The following is a 19,540-nucleotide window of genomic DNA, read 5'->3' as shown; positions in this document are numbered from 1 at the left end:
TCAGACACAACCATGCCTGGTTCCAGGTTGAGTGGCGAGATCCACAGCACAGTCTGGTTTCTTATCCCCTGCCACAGCTCTGCGGTGGTGTGCTGTTTGTTCCCTAAGCATATCAGCTTCTGCACGGCCTGTTGCTGATTCCCCACTGCAGTGCTACACTGCTTCCAGCTACCAACTGATGACTGACTGGTGTCTGCACTGATGACTGGCCGAATGCACTTGCCCATATGTATGTGGTTAAGTGGACCTTCCCAATAACTGCGTTGGTCAGGGTATGGGTGATGTTACGGGACACATGTTGGTGTAAGGCAGGCAAGGCACACCGTAAAAATAGTGGCGGCTGGGGACTGTGTAACGAGGGACAGCCGCCGACATCAGGCTGCGGAAGGCCTCAGTGTCCACAAGCCTAAATGACAACATTTCCAGGGCCAGTAATTTGGAAAGTTGCACATTTAGCGCTATTGCCTGTGGGTGGGTGGCTAGGTATTTGAGCTTGCGTTCAAATGTCTAGGGGAAAGGACATTTGTTCGCTGCGCTGGGACACGGAATTGGATGTGGTAGCTGATGGTGCTTGCAAAGGTCCAGGTGCACGGCGGGATGCATCCGGGACTGTGCCTTTTACAGGGGATTGGCCAGCACATAATATAGGGGAAGAGGAGGCAGTGGAGTGACCAGCAGACACAGATTGTGGACCCAGGCATTTGTCCCACTTATTACGGTGCTTGGATGCCATGTGGCAGATCATGCTGGTGGTGGTGAGGTTGCTAGTGTTCACGCCCCAGCTAATTTTCGTATGGCACAGGTTGCAAACTACTATTCTTTTATCGCCCGCACTTTCCTCATAAAAGCGCCATACTGTGGAACATCTACCCCTTGGCAAGGGAGATTTCTGCAAGGGATTGCTCTGTGGAACAGTTGCAGGCCTGTGTGGTGTGGCCCGCCTTCTCCCTTTTGCCACCCCACTGCCTCTTCCAGCCTGCTGCAGTGCTGCGGATCCCTCCCACTCTGTACTGCTGTCCTCGCTCGGCTTTCCACCTTCCCAGGTTGGGTCAGTGACCTCATCGTCCACCACCTCCTCTTCCACTTCCTTGCTCGGATCATCCTCCTAATTTGTTGACCTAACCACAACCTCAGTGATCTGAGTCTCATCCTCTTCATCAACCTCTTGAGACAGTAATTGCGGTTGACTCATTGGCAACTGTGTCTCATCGTCATCCACCTCATTAAACGCAAATTGCCATTCCCCACCGTCATGTTCTTGTGACTGTGGATGTTCAAGAGGTTGGAAATCAGGGCACAAGATCTCATGTCTCTCTTCAAGCGTGCTTGGCGAGAGGGCCAAATCAAGTAATGGCAATGAAAAGAGGTCCTCGGAATATCCAAGTGTGGGATCACTTGTTTGGCCAGACTGTAAATGGTGGAAGGAAGGAGGATCAGGGTGAGGATTGTGTTGACCAGTCTCCTGTCTACTGAGACTGAACTTGGTGGAAGACAGGGTGGTGCTTAACCGACTGGAAGCATTATCTGCTGCAATCCAACCGACCACCTGGTTGCACTGGTCTGACTTCAAGAGTGGTGTCCTGCACCGCCCTGCAAACTGGGAGATGAAGCTAGGTATCTTGGATGATTATTTTTCTTGTGCTCTGGCAGCAGGCACTGTTTCTCCGCGCCCAGAGCCACGGCCTCTGCGTGCACCATCATGCACCAGCATCATGGCCACTTCCCCGTCCCTTACTGCTCGCCTTCTTCATTTTAAATGTTATATATGCTTGAAAGTATGTCACACGTACAGTAGCGTAGGATTTGGAAGTGTATGTGCAAAAAAATTTACAAAGGTATTTGTGATGAGGAAACGTTATAAAGGACAGGTACCACAGGTAATGTCACAGTTCGCAGTGCCTACGTAAAAAGTGCACTGGATGTCACTGATATATTAGGTATGCGCACACTTTAAACAGGAGATGTGGCACGGATAATTTAACTGTCCGCAGCGGACACCATCTACGGAAAAACTGGTATTCAGCCCAGCATGCTCGCACAACACTACTATGGACCTCATAGGCCCAGTACCGAAGTCCGCCAGAGGGCATCAACACATCTTAGTCATTCTAGACTATGCCACTCGGTACCCGGAGGCAGTGCCACTGCGACATACCTCGGCCAAACTTATAGCTAAGGAGTTAATGGAGATGTTTTCCTGCGTGGGACTACCTAAAGAGGTTCTGATCGACTAAGGGACCCCTTTTCTTTCCAAGGTGATGAGGGAACTCTGTAAGTTGTTGCACATAAAACAACTACGGACGTCCGTTTACAATCAGCAAACGGACTGTCTGGTAGAATGGTTTAACCAAACATTAAAAAATATGTTGAAAAAGGTAGTGTCTAAAGATAAGAAGGAATGGGACCTCCCTTCTGCCCTATCTCATGTTCGCAGTGCAAGAGGTACCCCAGGCCTCTACTGGGTTCTCGCCCTTTGAACTTCTATATGACAGACACCCTCGGGGTCTCTTGGACGTAGCCAAAGAAGCGTGGGAACAACAACCCACTCCACATAAAAGTGTCATTGAGTACGTTACCCAGATGCAAGATCGGATAGAGACAGTGTTGCCTCTTGTTAGGGAGCATTTGGAGGCAGCTCAGCGAGCCCAGAGTCGAGTCTATAATCGTCAGGCTTGGGTCCGGATATTTAACCCGGGTGATTGGGTTTTGGTTCTGGTGCCGACCGTGGACAGTAAGTTCCTGGCTAGGTGGCAGGGGCCCTACGAGGTTCTCGAGAAAATTGGAGATGTAAACTACAAGGTACACCAGCCAGGGCGGCGAAAGCCGGAGCAAGTTTACCATGTGAATTTACTCAAACTGTGGAACGATAGAGAAACCTGTACAGAAGACAGCCAGCGGCCGGGTTTTCTAGGAGAAGGGGTACTGGCCCCTCTGTGTGATGCAAGAGAGCCGGCTACCACAGAGAAAATTGCTGACAGCCTCTCCTCTAAACAGACTCAGGAGGCCAGGGAGTTTGTTAGTCGGAACACGGATGTGTTCTTGGACTTCCCTGGATGCACTTTCATAATCCAGCATGACATTGTCACTGAGCCTCAGGCAAAAGTCCGATTAAAACCATACTGTGTACACGAGGCTCAGCGACAAGCAATATTGGAGGAGGTGCAGCTAATGTTCCAGCTAGACATCATTGAGAAGTCAAAAAGTGAGTGGGCCAGTCATATAGTATTGATACCCAACCGGACGGGACGTTGTGGTTTTGTAACGACTTTCGAAAACTTAACGAGGTTTCCAAGTTTGATGCGTATCCCATGCCCCGGGTGGATGAGCTCATCGAGAGGTTAGCCTGGTATTTTGATGTTTTGGACCTCACAAAAGGGTACTGGCAGGTGTCCCTAATGGAGGCTGCCAAAGAGAAAACTGCCTTCATCACGCCTGAGGGGCTGTATTATAATAATGTCTTACCCTTTGGTTTGCATGGCGCCTTGCCACTTTTCAGCCACTAATGGACATTGTGCTTCGTCGGTACGCTTCAGCTTACCTGGACGATATTGCTATCCACAGTACCGACTGGGAAAGTCACCTACCCAAAGTGCAGGCTGTAGTGGACTCCCTTCGGAAAGCTGGCCTAATCGCTAACCCAAAAAATGTGCGATAGGGTTAGAAGAGACTAAGTACCTGGGGTATGTCATTGGGCGTGGAGTCATCAAACCCCAAGTGAACAAAATAGAGGCGATACGAAATTGGCCCCAACCTGTCACCACTAGGCAAATAAAGTCGTTCCTGGGAATGGTGGGCTATTACATGAGGTTTGTTCCCCACTTTGCTACTTTAGCCGCGCCCTTGACAGGACTCTTGAAGGGACACAAGTCAACGATGGTTCGCTGGGATGATCGGGCAGAAAATACTTTCTCCGCTTTGAAGTCGGCACTGTGCAGGTCCCCGGTTTTGGTGACGCCCGACTTCAAAAGGGAGTTTATAGTACAGACCGATGCCTCTGAAGTAGGCCTTGGTGCTGTACTGTCTCAGGAAGTCAACGGGGATGAGAATCCCGTTGTCTTCCTCAGCCGTAAGCTCACCCCAGCCGAGACCTGGTATAGTTTAGTGGAGAGAGAGTGCCTGGCTATCAAGTGGGCACTAGAATCTCTCTGCTATTATTTATTAAGGAGAAAATTTCACCTGGTGACTGACCACTCTCCTCTCAAGTGGATGAGCCAGGCCAAGGATAGAAATGCCCGGGTCACCCGATGGTTTCTCTCCCTACAAAACTTTACGTTTTCGGTGGAACACAGGGCAGGCCGGTTACAGGTAAACGCAGATCCCCTGTCCCATGTACACTGTCTGGCGTGTGTTCACCTCCTCAGTTTTGAACAAAGGGGTGGAGGGATATGTGACACAGTGAAAGGTTTGGTCTGGGAAAACAGGTATTTTCCTCCCAGCATGTGCTAATGGACTGATTTACAGCCAGGTGAGGTCAAATACTGGACAGGATTTTAAGTGCCGGTCCGGATTTTGGCAGCACCTGGCTGTCTTTAAGTAGACAGCTGGGCTCAGAAGCGAGGTCTCTGTGTTGGGATCTGGGAGCCTTCTGTATGGATGAAGGCTTGCTACCTGTTTGGCGTGAAAACAGGTTGGTGTTGCTATGCTCAAGGACTCTTTAAGGCAGAATTGCCGCATGGTGTGAATTACCACCAACACCGCAAGGTGATTTTTTGCTTGTTTATGACTGCTTGTTTTGTCACTTGCCAAAAGTGTGAATAAAACACTGAACAGTTTGATGCAAAGAACTTGTTGTTGCCGTCATACTGTGTCCGCTAATCCTGTATACCATAGCGAAACCCCACACTATCTATTCTCTCCTCCTCCCTATAAAACATTCTCACTGACAGTAACCCATTATCTGTATTCTGTATTTTACTATTTCTCTGTCAGATGTCTCCTCTATCCTTTACATTAAAACACCAGCATTTCCCGGTTGGGGTGTTGTTTAGTAGCCATGACTATTCCATTGCCTGATACCTATAGACCCTCATGACTAAGAGGTAGGGTTGTCTGCAAGGCATTATGGAGAAGCCTGCAAGACCACTGCCCAAGGTCATGTAATTCTTCTTCTTTGTCTTCTGATCTGTAAAAGGGCGGTCTCCATTTCGAGCGATTTGTGTGGGACGGTTTGCAAAAGTTTTGGATTTTCTGTAACAAATCCTATTCATGTCGAATTGATTTGCTCATCTTTAGTGATTATTTTTCCATTGAGGAAGAATAATGGGGTTTTGTGTTTCATTGTACTCATTTTGGGGTACAAAGTAAGCATCGTGCAACTTCCTGTGGCAACATCACAGCAACCACGCACATGCACTTTGTCATCCAATTAGGGAAACTATTGTTAATAATTTGACCTCCTCTTCTAAAAACGACATTTCAGATATAGGTGTTCATCAATTGTTTCAGTTCATTTATTTATAACATTTGTGTGATTGGTTAGGCTACTTTCACACTAGCATTAATATTTTCCGATATTGAGATCCATCATAGGGTCTCAATACCGGAAAAAAACGCTTCCATTTTGTCTCCGTTCATTGTCAATGGAGAGAAAACATAACTGAACAGAACGGAATGCTCCAAAATGCATTCTTTTCCGTTCTCATTCCGTCCTCGGATGGGTCGTCATGACCCACAATGCAAGTCAATGGGGATGGATCTGTTTTCTCATACACAATCTGACACAATAAAAAATGGATCCGTCCCCCATGTTAAAGATAATACAACCGGATCCGTTCATAACGGATGCAGATGGTTGTATTATCAGAAACGGTAGCGTTTTTGCTGAACTCTGCCGAATTTAGCAAAACACTAGTGTAAAATTAGCCTTACTCATGGAATTCGGTGATGACACAACTAGTTACGGATCTAAGCTACGATTCATTTGCCCAATTCTGTTAATTTCCTTCCCATTGTATGGTAATAAATGTGACACGAAAAAGAAAACCTCAATATCTGTAAAACGTAAGTGAAGATTACGTGGCAGGAATGTTAAGCAATTTACCTTATGTTGATGTGTAATATCCAGACTGCAACATAACCACAAACAAACATACATAGAAACAAATGGCATATATGCATTTGTCCCTCTTTACGCTTGTATTACTGCGTAGTTTCACCTCAAACTCCAGGTTGTACACGACAGGGGTTTGCTTTCCTATGGGATGCTGGTGGCTCCTTTGAGCTGGCTGCAGTGCACTAAATGACCTCTGCAATACACCTGATGTACCTGTAACTGGTGATAAGTTTTTCTAATATGAAAAAAAAAATCAGTTCTTAAAAGGGGTAATCCAATGTTTAAAATAAGCTCCCCAATGCCCGGGTCCTTCGTATACATTATACTTACCTCGTTCTCCGCACCCGCGATGCTCCTGATCTCCGCACGGCCGCCGCTGCATCACCCGCGATGCTAGGTACGCTTGTCCACATCGGGGCCTGCTATTGTCTGCTCCCCCCGTCGCTAGATGATTTAATCTGTGGGAGATGCACCAGTGGCCGTGCGGGGATCAGGAGCAATGCAGGTGTAAGTATAATCTATATGAGGGGCCCTTTTAAGTGGTAATCTATCTTTTATAGAACGTTTCAAGTATTATATCATTAGTTGTATATGTTTAGCTTTTCTTTGACTAAAGTCTTAATAAATCTCAGTCTTTGATAATATTGAAGGCATTTTGTTTACATATACAAAGTATTAAATATAACATCAATTATAATATTACCTTGTACACGATAAATAGCACAGCTTGTCTCCTCTGCTCAGTACTGGCTGGTTAGTAAAGCAGTAAAATCTTGAGGCCTTCCAGAAAAAGATAGCCTTGTCAGCTGCCCAGTTTTCTATTTGTAGACATTTCTGCTACCCAACATAATATATAATGCTGTATCCAACTTCCAAAGACAAGCTTTATTGGTTTATCTGATGGCAAACACTATAAATACAATGGGGCAGATTTCCTAATCCTATAGATGGTGTGAACTTTATAGACTCCAAATTTATCACAGGGGCTCAAGCTGGATGATAAATGTGGTGCATGGCTAGAGATTTTTGCCTAAGGGCTGTATTACACCAGCAGATTATCTGTCAATTTCTGTCCAATCAGACCAATAGTTGGTGTGTATAGCAAAAGATCTGCATGTGTAAATGGCCATCTGACCAATGATTGGTCAGAAAATGTGTCTAATATTAATCTGTTGGTGTAATACAGCCTTAATTCTATACCAACTATTGGTTGGAATACTTTGAGACAGATACAGTACATAAAAGTTAACAGGGGTGTTCAAATTTTAGGCAATAATAGCATATCCACAGGATATAGGTGCTAATCCCACTTGACCCTGTTCTTTCCATAACCCTCCTAGATTTCAATAGATATTGCCACACGCAAGTGCAGCAACTTTTTCATTATCATGTATGAGGAATGCAAAATGAGACCCACCACTATCAAACACTTGAAACGTAGCTGATAGAGATGAGCAAATCGAAGCTGATGAAGTGGAATTCGATCCGAGTTTCAGGAAAAATTTGAATTACAATGAATGCGAATTTTCTCACGCTTCGTGGTAACGAATCGTAATTTTTCCTAAAATTGAGGCTAAAATGGTGGCTACACGTGTGAGGACATGGGGAAAGGAACTCTGGGAAGGCGGGATGACTCATAATGCCATGCATGCAGCCAATCAGCAGTCAGCCAGCCCTGTGATACAGCCCTGTCACAGCCCTATAAAAATGGCGGCCATTTTGGATTTAGACATTTTCCAGCGTTCTGAATGCGGGGACAGAGGTGAGACGGCACTAGGGACAGTGATACAAAAACCTCAATAGGAATATTTATAAGTGGAGGATAAGGATAGGGAGGAATCATTTCACAGCATCTTAGTGCAGGAAAAGACGGCGCTAGGGACAGTGATAGGAAAAACCTCATTGTGAAAAAAAAGCTATTTACAAGTGCAGGGAAAGATTATTTGGGGATCAAAATAGCCATTATACAGGTCTGTCATTCCAGCAATTTGTTCTTGGGGTGCAAGTGCTATTTTGAAAAGCCTTTAGTGGCTTATATCTGTAGAAAAAGAAAAATATATACACCAATCACTTCTGCAGTTATATGTGGTGAAAGGGTTTAGTGGTGTATTTCTGTACAAAAATAAAAATAAATACTCATTTCACTGTTTCAGTTATTTGCGGTAAAAGCGTTTAGTGGCCTATTTCAGTACGAAAGGAAAAATATATTCTCATTTCACTTCTGCAGTTATATGTGGTGAAAGCATTTGGTGGCCCATTTCTGTACAAAAAGAAAAATATATACGCAGTTTACTGTTGCAGTTATTTGAGGTAAAAGCTTTTAGTGACGTATTTCAGTACTAAAAGAAAAATATATACGCAGTTCACTGCTGCAGTTATTTGCAGTAAAAGGGTCTAGTGGCCTATTTCAGTAAAAAAAGAAAAATATATTCTCAGTTCACTTCTGCAGCTATATGTGGTGAAAGCGTTTAGTGGCGTATTTCAGTAGAAAAAGAAAAATATATATACGGAGTTCACTTCTACAGCTAAAGTATAGGTGGTGAAAGCGTTTAGTGGCGTATTTCATTACAAAAAGAAAAATATATGCTCAGTTCACTTCTGCAGTTATGTGGTGAAAGCGTTTAGTGACATATTTCAGTACAAAAAGAAAAATATATTCTCAGTTCACTTCTGCAGTTATATGTAGTGAAAGTGTTTAGTGCCTTATTTTAGTACAAAAAGGAAAATATATTCTCAGTTCACTTCTGCAGTTATGTGGTGAAAGCATTTAGTGGCCTATTTTAGCACAAAAAGAAAAATATATTCTGAGTTCACTTCTGCAGTTATATGTGGTGAAAGCGTTTAGTGGACTATTTCAGTAAAAAAGATAAATATATTCTCAGTTCCCTTCTGCAGCTATATGTGGTGAAAGCGTTTAGTGGCCTATTTCAGTAGAAAAAGAAAAATATATTCTGAGTTTACTTCTGCAGTTATATGTGGTGAAAGCGTTTAGTGGAGTATTTCTGTACAAAAAGAAAAATATATATGCATTTTTATTTATTTAGTTCAGCTAACAGTATCTCAGACAGAGAAGTACCAGGCCCTGCACAGGGGAGTGGCAGAGGCATAAATGTTTTTGGCACAGGCACAGGTCGCAGCAGAGTAAGGGGGAGTGGCAGCAGGGGTTACTTTGAGGGGCCTAAGCTCCCAGTGTCTTGACCAGCGACCCAGCAGTTCTTGATTGGTTGACTCGATCTTCGACTTCGTCGCAAGTGATAGCAGCGTCAGCAGCCTGAGTCTAGAGTAGCTGATGAGCAGCTTTCTTTACCCGCATAGTGAAGAAACTACTCACCAGCAGGTAGACATAGAGCAGAACCTGAACCAGCAGGTGGTGGCAAACTTGGAGTGCACCCTGCCAACCGTCATTGAAGATCCGCTGGACTACTGGGCAGCCAAACTGGATTTGTGGCCGCAACTGGGCGAGTTTGCCCTGGAAAAGCTGTCCTACCCGGCCAGTAGTGTGGCATTAGAGCGGGTGTTTAGTGCGACGGGGGCCATAGCTACCCCAAGAAGATGTAGAGAGACTGACCTTTGTCAAGATGAATCTGTCGTGGATCGGCCAGGATTTCCACCCACCAATGCCTGATGCATCAGACTAGATCATCTATGGTGCCGCACCAGCAGTTTGACAAAAGAGATTGGTTTCTTCTGGCTATCTGACTAAGCTACTATTCTGATGCTGCCACACGCTTGATGCCACATATCTGATGCCAAGTGCTCCTTCTTTCTCCACCTTCATCGGCGGGTACTGGTAGTGCCACCCACCTCCCCACTCTGTCACCGGGTCACTCTGTCATTGTGCCGCTCTGTGGCCTCCTGATGCTGCCACCACCTCCACACTCTGTCCACTATTTGCCATTCATCAGTGCAGTCATATGTGGTAAAGCCCTTTTTGCCGTGTATTAGTGGCAAAAGATACCTGCTGTTCAGCTGTGCAGTTATATGTGCAGCAAGCCGGACCGCAGGGGCAACACGTGAGGTGACGGTGGGCCGATGGGGGTAGTAGTAGTAGTTTGTACTCACGGTTATCAGAGCCTCCCTGGGCCGGCAGTGCAGTGGAGGGAAGGACAGCACTAAATCCTCCGGGGAACTCTCTATTGCAGGGAACACCAGCCAGATGGAAGTTGAGGTGCCCTTGATGGTATAGGTGTTTAAGGTGCTTTGGTGGCTGGGCCCCTGTGTTTGTGACGCCAGCACCGTAAGGTGAAAATGTTGAGAGTAGTAAGAAGGATGAGGAGTCAGTTGTTGTAAAACAGTTGAACATTTGCTGAATCAATGGTCTCAGGACAGTTGGTACAGTTAATTTCTATATCAAAGGTAATAATCCAGATGCTACTTTAACTGGAATTTTGGCGTTTAGTGGAAAAAGATAATTCTGCACACTAATTATCCAGTTGTGTCCAGGTACTGTACCTTTAAGTTCCTCCTGGTCACTGGTGCTGGTAAAGTCCCTTGGCTAGACTCAGCTCTAATCTTCACTAGACCTGCATTATATCCATACTTAGACTCACTGTCTTGTGCTGGGCTTCTGTGACTCCTTGGTCTGTCATCTACAGGCTTGATTAGGGACCAGAGGAAATAAAGGCAGCTACATTGTGGAACTTGCCTGTTCTCCCCCTCCATTAACTTCCTTCTCCTCTCTCACTCCAACTAACTGCTTCACCCTGAATTAATTTTATTAACAAACCCCTGGCTATATATAGTATGTGGTGTCAGCACCACCTAGGGGCGAATAAATGTAATGACAATGCCAGCCCGATACTAGGAAAATACAATATATTAAATACATTGAATATGACATTTAGAAGCAAATTAAAGTGCCCACATATAGCATATAAGTGGGACACTGCATATGTGGTAAAGTCCTTTTTGCCGTGTATTATTGGCAAATAGAGGTGGCTGAACTCTGCTGCTCTGCATCTCTTGTGAAGTCAATGTCTCCAACTATGCCCCCTCTCTCGATTTACAGCAAATACATTATTTTCATGTAGAGATCCATAAATTATGTTGGAGGCATGCTGTATTATTGAAAACACTTTAAATAAAAAGAGATTTATAAAAAATTTGTGATTGTGAGGATTCGGATGCTGTTTTCCTGGAGTTTTTTTAATTAGAAACAATAAAGTTTGGAAAAATTTTAAGCATTGTCAGAAGTGACACTGACAGCTCTCTGGGCCTTCTCTGCAGATGTATGTGTAGGGTGGCCAGACGTACGGTTTTAGGCCAGACAGTCCAGTTTTTAGACTCCTGGTCCTCCTTCCAGCACAAGGCCAGGACAGATGGCCAGAAGTCCTCCTTTTTGGTTTTTATGGTCTGCTCAGACATGGTCACCTTAAGGAGGCAGGGCCCGGCAGCACGTTTCACCCAGTGCTCTTATGTGACAACGTCATTATCAGCGCGCTCTGCTGAACTATCTGGAAGTCGGGAACAGAGGAGCGTGTGTGTGCTGCGGACTGCGAGCATGGCACCGCACGTCCATAAGAGCGGCGCACCAATGCAGATGAATACACTATGCACTAACCCTGCACAAAAATGCAAACTAATTCACACCAGCCCACATCTATCTGCGGTATTGCTTACTGGACACTACCGGAACTTCTCTGCAGCAAAGAAACTGCACGAGCACAGCGTCTGGCTCTTCCAGCGCATATCTACTTCCTCCTCTACGACCCGTTCACTTCAGATCACTCCGCCTCAGGCGCCGGTGTTTTTTGAAACTGACAGCCTATAACCCTCTGTTGAAAAGCCTTTATTGGCGTATATACCTGGAAAAATAAAAATATACTAGGTGTTCACTGTTCCAGTTATATGTAGTAAAGCCTTTAGTGGCACATATCAGTAGAAAAATAAAAATATATTAGGCTTTCAGCGCTGCAGTTGTCTGTTGAAAAGCCTTTAGTGGCGTATATACGTGGAAAAAGAAAAATATACTCGGTGTTCACTGTTCCAGTTATATGTGGTAAAGCCTTACGGTATATACCTGGAAAAAGAAAAATATACTTGGTGTTTACTGTTCCAGTTATATGTGGTAAAGCCTTTAGTTGCACATATCAGTAGAAAAAGAAAAATATATTCGGCGTTCAGCGCTGCAGTTGTCTGTTGAAAAGCCTTTAGGGGCGTATATACGTGGAAAAAGAAAAATATACTCGGGGTTCACTGTTCCAGTTATATGCGGTAAAGCCTTTAGTGGCGTATATCAGTAGAAAAAGAAAAATATATTCGGTGTTCAGCGCTGCAGTTATATGTGGTAAAATCCTTTTTGCGGTATGGACCGAATGACGTCATGGTGAAATTTTTAATTTCAAAATAGTTTTTTTGGGGTAAAATTGATAAGAGCCTTTACCATCTATTCACAATTAAATCATGCAGCTTCAGTAAGTTGAAAATATTCATGTGCTGCCATCTCCACACTATGTCACCTTGCCACTCTGTTGCCTCCTGATGCTGTCACCACCTCCAGACTCTGTCATTGGGCCACTCTGTGGTCTTCTCATGCTGCTTCAACCTCACCACTATGTCATAGGGCCACTCTGTGGACTTCTCATGCTGTTTTCACCCTCCCCGCTTCATGAATAGGCCACTATTTTGCCTTTCGGCCTGGCTGACATCATCATTTATTTGACTCTTCTTCTGATCTGTCAGAAGGAAGGAAAAATTAGACACACAACGGATCCTGTCTGTGTAGCAGCTGCAAGGCCTGTATGGTCCCATCAGAATTGGCTTATGATTTGGTAGCCAAAAGCAGGAGTGGGTACTAAATACAGAAGACATGCAAATATTCCATTCACGTGTTATCTCTGTTTTAGATCCACTCCTTTTTTTGGGCATTAGCAATACTGATGGATTATTGAGCAAATGCTGACCGAGTGAAGGTTTATGCTCCATAGACAGGACCCGTTTTTTGTGGGTTATTGTTCTGACGGATCATAGGAAGGGCAAATTAATCAGTGACGTCAACACAAACTTACTGCTGATACCCTCTCCACTCTGTCGGGAGGCTCTACTTGTATAAGCGTTTAATAGGACAGGTTCTGTAGACATCTATGTGGAATCAGCTAATGAGAGTGCGCTTCTTCTTGACGCTAACATCGACCTGTAAGGCTGAGTTGATACTTCAGTTATTTGGTCAGTTTTGGGCCCGTGACTGCCCAAATAAGTAAAGTATGCAGTGATTCTAAGAGCGACCCCTGTCATCTGCATGTCATACTGACTCACAGTATTATTTCACTACCACAGCAGACTCCCTATGCGTGTTACTGCAAGGCACAGTGTTCCACACCCCTATAAAGACTCTCTGCAGCCAGGAAATAGCAGTTTTTTTTTTACGTAATTCGCAGCAAATAAATTTGGATCGAAGCAAATCTTTTTGAAAAATTCGGCAAACCGTCTGAGTCTAATTTTTTTGAAATTTGCTCTTCTTTAGTAGCTGAGTTTTCTAAAAAAAGTTTGCATTATGCCTGTGTTTTTTTGTAAAATTTTAACTGTGAAGGAACAGTTATGCTTGGGGTTCCCTAAAGTCTTATTCAGCCATATTATTCCCTGTTTCAGCCGCACAGCTAGATACATTTCTCTCAAAAGCAGTGGGTTGTCTCCTTATCTCAGTACTGTGACCTCACTTCCCACTATGTTTTTTTTTTCTAGATGGCTCATAAAGCTAATGAGGATAAAACATGGAACAGCAGGAGGCCCCTGTGATGTTTAGAAAAAGTTGTTTTGTCAGGCTCATGATCTCAGGCAGCTCCAACATGCTCCCACTTACTTTTAGTTGTCTTCTGTACCTCTGTTACCAGACAGTGGACTGCAAATTAGGTGGAAATGAAACCCCTAGTAGTCATGACTTTACAGCAATTTTTTCAGGTGGATGCAGGCATATTTTTAAAATGAAGTGATTTAGAATTGTGCTAGTTACACTATTCTTTATTAGCTGAAACAAAATTGTGGGAAAGTACAGCGACTCTTTAACATTTAGAATATGTGAACTTAGGCTACTTTCACACTAGTGTTTTTGCTGAATCCGGCAGGGTCGAGCAAAAACGCTTCCGTTACTGATAATACAACAAACTGCATCCGGTTGAACGGATCTGGTTGTATTATCTTTAACATATTTTTAACATTGCCAAAACGGATCCATCATTAACTATATTGAAAGTCAATGGGGGAGGGATCCGTTTTCTATTGTGGCAGATTGTGCTTGAGAAAACGGATCTGTCCCCATTGACTTGCATTGGGGTCATGACAGATACATTTTTCTCTGCATCCCCAGGACGGAAAGCAAAATACACCATGTTGTGGTTTGCTCTCTGGTCTGGGAACGCAACTGAAACGGAACAGAATGCATTTTCCGGAATTGAGCCCTTATGACGGAACTCAATACCGGAAAACTTTAACGCTAGTGTGAAAGTACCCTTACAAATGACAGCAAGCACTGTACATGCCCTCTTCAATCTCATTCGTTGTTCTTTAATTTTGTACTTAAAGATGTAGATTAAGCAAAGCATTCACAATAGTTTTCTGGCATAAATATATTGAACAATAACATTTTATGTGATTACAAAGTCATAAGACACATTCTACCCACTGGTTCTTTAAATGTTTCTTTTTCTAATGTTGTAATGTAAGTAAACTGTAGGCAGGAAATCTTGTAACATTTATAAACTTCTGCTTTTCAAATTATCATCTATTTTATGGACTTTTATGGACAAACATGTCAGACTTCATATTTATGAAAAGAACCTAAGTAAAGAAAAAATCTCTGGTGTATTTAGTACATTTTTATGCTTTTAGTAAAACAGTTGTCCAATGATATTCATTTTTATAACAATATAGCAGAACAACATTTCAATTTAGTTAAAAGGTTATTCTAGCAAAAACAAGTGTCACCTACTGATTGGATGTGTGATCAGTGGTATATCAGTACGGGTCAGTCTTCTGGGCCTCTCTACTCATCTCATTCACACTATTCCACCCATACCACTGCACTCAATTGTATGAGAATTATGTATCCTTACTTTGCTTTCTTTGTGACTGGACATGTTCCCATACATGTGTCACAAGATAATCTGCTATTCAAAACAATATGATTTTGCAATATTGTGTCATGAGATTTCTGTCCTATATGTATCTATGTGTGGCCACCCAGTGGTTGTGTTGGGGGAATTCCAGCCTGTCAAGGGTTTTACTAGCAAGTTGTGATATTGGGCAGAATTTTATCCATAGGATAGGGGATAACGTGGCAGAAGTTCATAGGAATGCTCGTTAGCGATCATCTGGCAGTCTAATACTGCCTCCAAATGCCCGATGAACAAGCAAACACTAGTTCATCAGGCAACTGTGATTTTTAAGCATGCTTAAAAATCACAATGATGTCTGCGGCATAATGAGTTTTGTAATAGCAATCTGCCACCAGCAGACCACTGCCCTGCATGAGGACGAGCGATCACTCCTCCCATGCATGTAATATCAGCTGTGTCCTCCGCTAGCTGACGATTGCCGGGGGGAAACGTCTCCCTCCTGACAATCGCCTGCATCATCGGGGTGTCTAATACACCCTTAAGCCATAGCTGGCCTTCACATGCAGACAGCATTGTCGTGAACCACCTGGGAGTTAGAGCAACCACTCCAGTCAACCTTGGAGTGTATTATAAGCTGATATCCAAGTGATTCATGTTATAGCAGCTTTAGTGTCAGATGGTTATTATTGCATTTATTTTTCATTTTAGAAGGAACATCATATCAATTTTAACTTTTAATTATAAAGTTAGAAGTATATATTTCAGCTTTGTCATGGAGAGCCTGCAGGTCTGTTTTCTTAATAGTATGTGATAAAGAATATCTTTGTTATTGCAAATACTTAGCATTGATATATACTACCTATGCCATTAACAGCCAATCAAGGTAAGATTTACTGCCCCTGATTGGGTGAACTGAAATGGAAACTAATGTAGAAGATCAACACATAGAAAACAGTGGTAATTGCCTGCTCAGCCAGTGATTGGTTGACCGAGTGTTTCCAGTGTGTCAAGCTGAGGACAATGATTGGCTTCAGAGGTCATGTGCCGCATCCTGGAACATCTCAGCTGCTGTATTTAAATAAACAGCATAAGTAGAACCAGACGAGCACCACAAAAATCAGCGACGGAGAACAGGAGTTTATGTTTTTATTTTAAGACATTTTAGGGCTAGATTTTAAATTTCTTATTCAAACTCTAAAATACGACTAAGTAAATAACTGATGCCAAGCAATTTGTATATCGCTATGCAAACGAAACACTTACATGGTGCCCTCCCTATTATATTTCAGCTGCTGTTCTTCCAATTCCCAGGCTACCCTTCTGCCATCCAAGATGGTCGCACTGCTTCTTAAACGATCTGGTGCTACTGTGTATTTTGTAGTGAAAGACACTTCCTACTGTCCTCTTATTGACCTCCACTGATTACATGACCAGTGCTGGCCAATCCAAGAGCAGGGCTGGACAAGTTGCACATAAATATGGCAGGGTATGAGGCCTAAACGGATATTATAACAGAAAAGTATGTTATATGAAACAGTCCAATAGGGATACCAAAAAACCATTGAGAGGCTCAGCTTTCTTTTCCTTTTGAAAAGAGTGCTAATTTGGACATCTTTCCCCCAGGAGTATTACCTGGCCTATAAGACTCCTCACATCTACCAGGTGCTCACCATAAGGAGAAATAGTATCCTTTAATCCTAGCCAAGTTATAAATTAGCTGGGCTTTGTTAGGGTGGTGCTGGAGTAGCTGTGGCAGAGAGAGAAGTGCATCATGGGTATGGTTGGTACACAACAGGAGGTGCTACATATAGGATGGAAACAGGAATGAAAAGGGGTTAGGGTGGGTTCACATCAGCGTTATGTATTCCGTTATGGCTTTCCGTTATAACCTGTGTAGTGTCCCACTACGTAAGGGTGGGCACTACTCAAGGGTCAATTGGGTCACGTTGTTCTCCACCTCCTGTGGAACATGGTTATGGTATTTTATATTGCATTGTAATGTATAATTTAATGTTATTTCCTGTGTACCAGGCCTGTTAGGGGTGTAGTTCCTCCTCCTAGGCAGTAGAGGGAGCTAGGGAACCCCCTAGTATATATAGTCAGGTCCAGTCCAGAGAGGGGTGTGTGGTCAGAAGCCAGTGTGTACTTTAACCAGAAGATAGCTGGGAAGCAGCTTCTGACATGCAGCTAGATAGCCCAGGTTCCTAGCTTGCACCCAGGAGAAGAAGTTGCCTCCTGAAGATATCTAGCACCTGGAAAAGTACAGAGCAGAGCCACTTTTATTCAGCTAAGTAGAAAGCTGAGGGGCAGAAGGATATTTACAGCAAGAGGATTTACACCAGAGGAAGGTTTCCCTACCCAAGGATAAAGCCAGCTATAGGGCATACGGGCCTTGGAGAAAGCCAGACAGGATCTGAGGAAAATACAGCCTGATCTCTAAGTGTTATTCCCTCTGAGTATCTTGCAAAGACTTTGACTGCCACTTATGTGAAGCCTGCCTGTGACCAACATTGTACATGTGGAACTAACTGAAACCTGTAAATAGTTGAACTGTTCAGTAAAAAGAAGTTCTGGTTCACTGCAACTTTGTGTACCTCAATTATTCCTACAACAAATTGGTGTGCCACCGTTACTGGCACTGGCGTCACGAACTAGAAGGGATCTTGCCACCGGCACATTAAACTTCCAACACCCAGGGCACCTCACCTACCACCTGGCCGGGTCCCTATACACAGAGAGTTCCCCAGAGGATTCATGTGCCAGCCTCTCCATCACTGCTGTACGCCTGCCCAGGGTAAATAAAAACTGTGAGTACCAAGAGCAACCCTCGGTTTGTTAACTACCCCTGTGACCTCATATTCGCTCACCCTGCAGGACTGACGCACTGCACATGGTTATAACGGAAAATAACGGAATCCATAAGACGAAAGTCAAAACAGAAGCCTTTAATAGGCATTCCATTTTGATCCTTCATAATACAAGTCTATGGGCATCATAACAAATCTATTATGCAGGAGTCCAGTCCTGCATAACGAAAACAAGGACGGATCCGTTATATTGTATTATTACGGAATGCAAAATGGAAGCCTTTAAAAGGCATTCCGTTTTGCTTTCCTTCATAATAAAAGTCTATGGGAATCATAACGGATCCGTCTCCTTCCCATTATGCAGAACGGACAAAAAAGCCCTGTCGACAGGACTTTGTTTCCCGTTTTGCATAACGGAAACCAGACGGATCCGTTATGATTCCCATAGACTTCTATTATGACAGATCAAAACGGAACGCCTCTTAAAGGCTTCCGTTTTGACTTCCGTCTTATGGATTGCGTTATTTTCCGTTATGGCTTTCCGTTATAACATGGTTATAACAGAATACATAACGCTGATGTGAACCCACCCTTAGGAGAATCCAAACTACAAAAAACAAAGGGAAGATGTACATGAGGTAAGCAACTACATGAACATATCTGTTAAAAACCATAGTAATCCCAGAAAACCCCTTTAACCCCTTGGTGACCTCCGCCATACATTCTCACTTCCTTTCTGGGATTCCCCACCATTCTGGGATTCCCCACCAATCCCTTGGTTGAACTTGATGGACATATGTCTTTTTTTAACCATATTAACTACGTAACATGTACAGCGGAAATCGCCACTTTAAAGATGGTGCGCACTCGAGCGTGTGGTGGGCACCATAGCTGCTGGGTTTCTGCTGTTTCAAACAGCAGAGACCCTATGGCTGATCGTATACATTTAACCCCTCAGATGCCGTGGTCAAATAAAACCACAGCATCTGAGCGGTCCGTAAGCGGGAGTCGACTGAGATTGGGGAACCTGTTACGATGCAGTAATGGCCTGATGCCTCAAGCAGGCTTCAGTAGCTATTACTAGTATATACCAATACAGGCCAGCAAGTGGTAGCACTGTATCGGTGTATTGTGAATAGAGTGTTATGTGATGGCTATTTAGACATCACAGAACACAATGGGCAATCTAATGATTGCCCATGATGGTTAAGTTCAAACCCCATTTACACTTCAAAACACAAGAGGATAGACAAATAGAGAATGGGCATTAAACACCATAGGTGGGCTACCTCTGCAAGGGACTTCCCTTGCACTCAAAGCATATATAAAATAATTTAAAGGGGCTGTTCTACCTTCCTGAGGTGGTCATACACATAAGTCTAACGTTCTATGAAAAATCTATGATTTTAACCAAAACGATTGTTCGTCAGATGAAAGTTACACCTTTGGGCGCAATATTTTTATTACATTGTACTCATTTTTTAGGTAAAAATCTTTTTTTTTAGTTGGTCTTTATTGAAAATGCGGAACCCTTTTCTCTGTACATGACTGAGATGCTCTAGTAGCTGTATCAGAATTTTCTTTCTGTTCCATCAGCCAGCTCACTTAAAGGGCTCCTTGTCTGTGATCTC

The 19,540-nt window shown here is 43.6% G+C and overlaps 1 long non-coding RNA gene across 1 annotated transcript in view; it reads right to left on the bottom strand.

The window, feature by feature from the left end:
- Positions 1-15,015, bottom strand: part of LOC120981025 — a 76,934-nt gene extending 61,919 nt beyond the window's left edge. Inside the window, exon 1 of the long non-coding RNA XR_005774607.1 lies at positions 14,976-15,015. This is a non-coding gene — a long non-coding RNA (uncharacterized LOC120981025). The remainder of the gene's footprint in view (positions 1-14,975) is intronic.
- Between the last annotated feature and the right edge of the window lie 4,525 nt (positions 15,016-19,540).

The sequence above is a fragment of the Bufo bufo genome, chromosome 10, assembly GCF_905171765.1.
Source record: "Bufo bufo chromosome 10, aBufBuf1.1, whole genome shotgun sequence".
Classification (NCBI taxonomy): domain Eukaryota; kingdom Metazoa; phylum Chordata; class Amphibia; order Anura; family Bufonidae; genus Bufo; species Bufo bufo.
The sequence above is the reverse complement of the archived record's forward strand: the minus strand, read 5'-3'. Positions and strand labels throughout refer to the sequence as shown.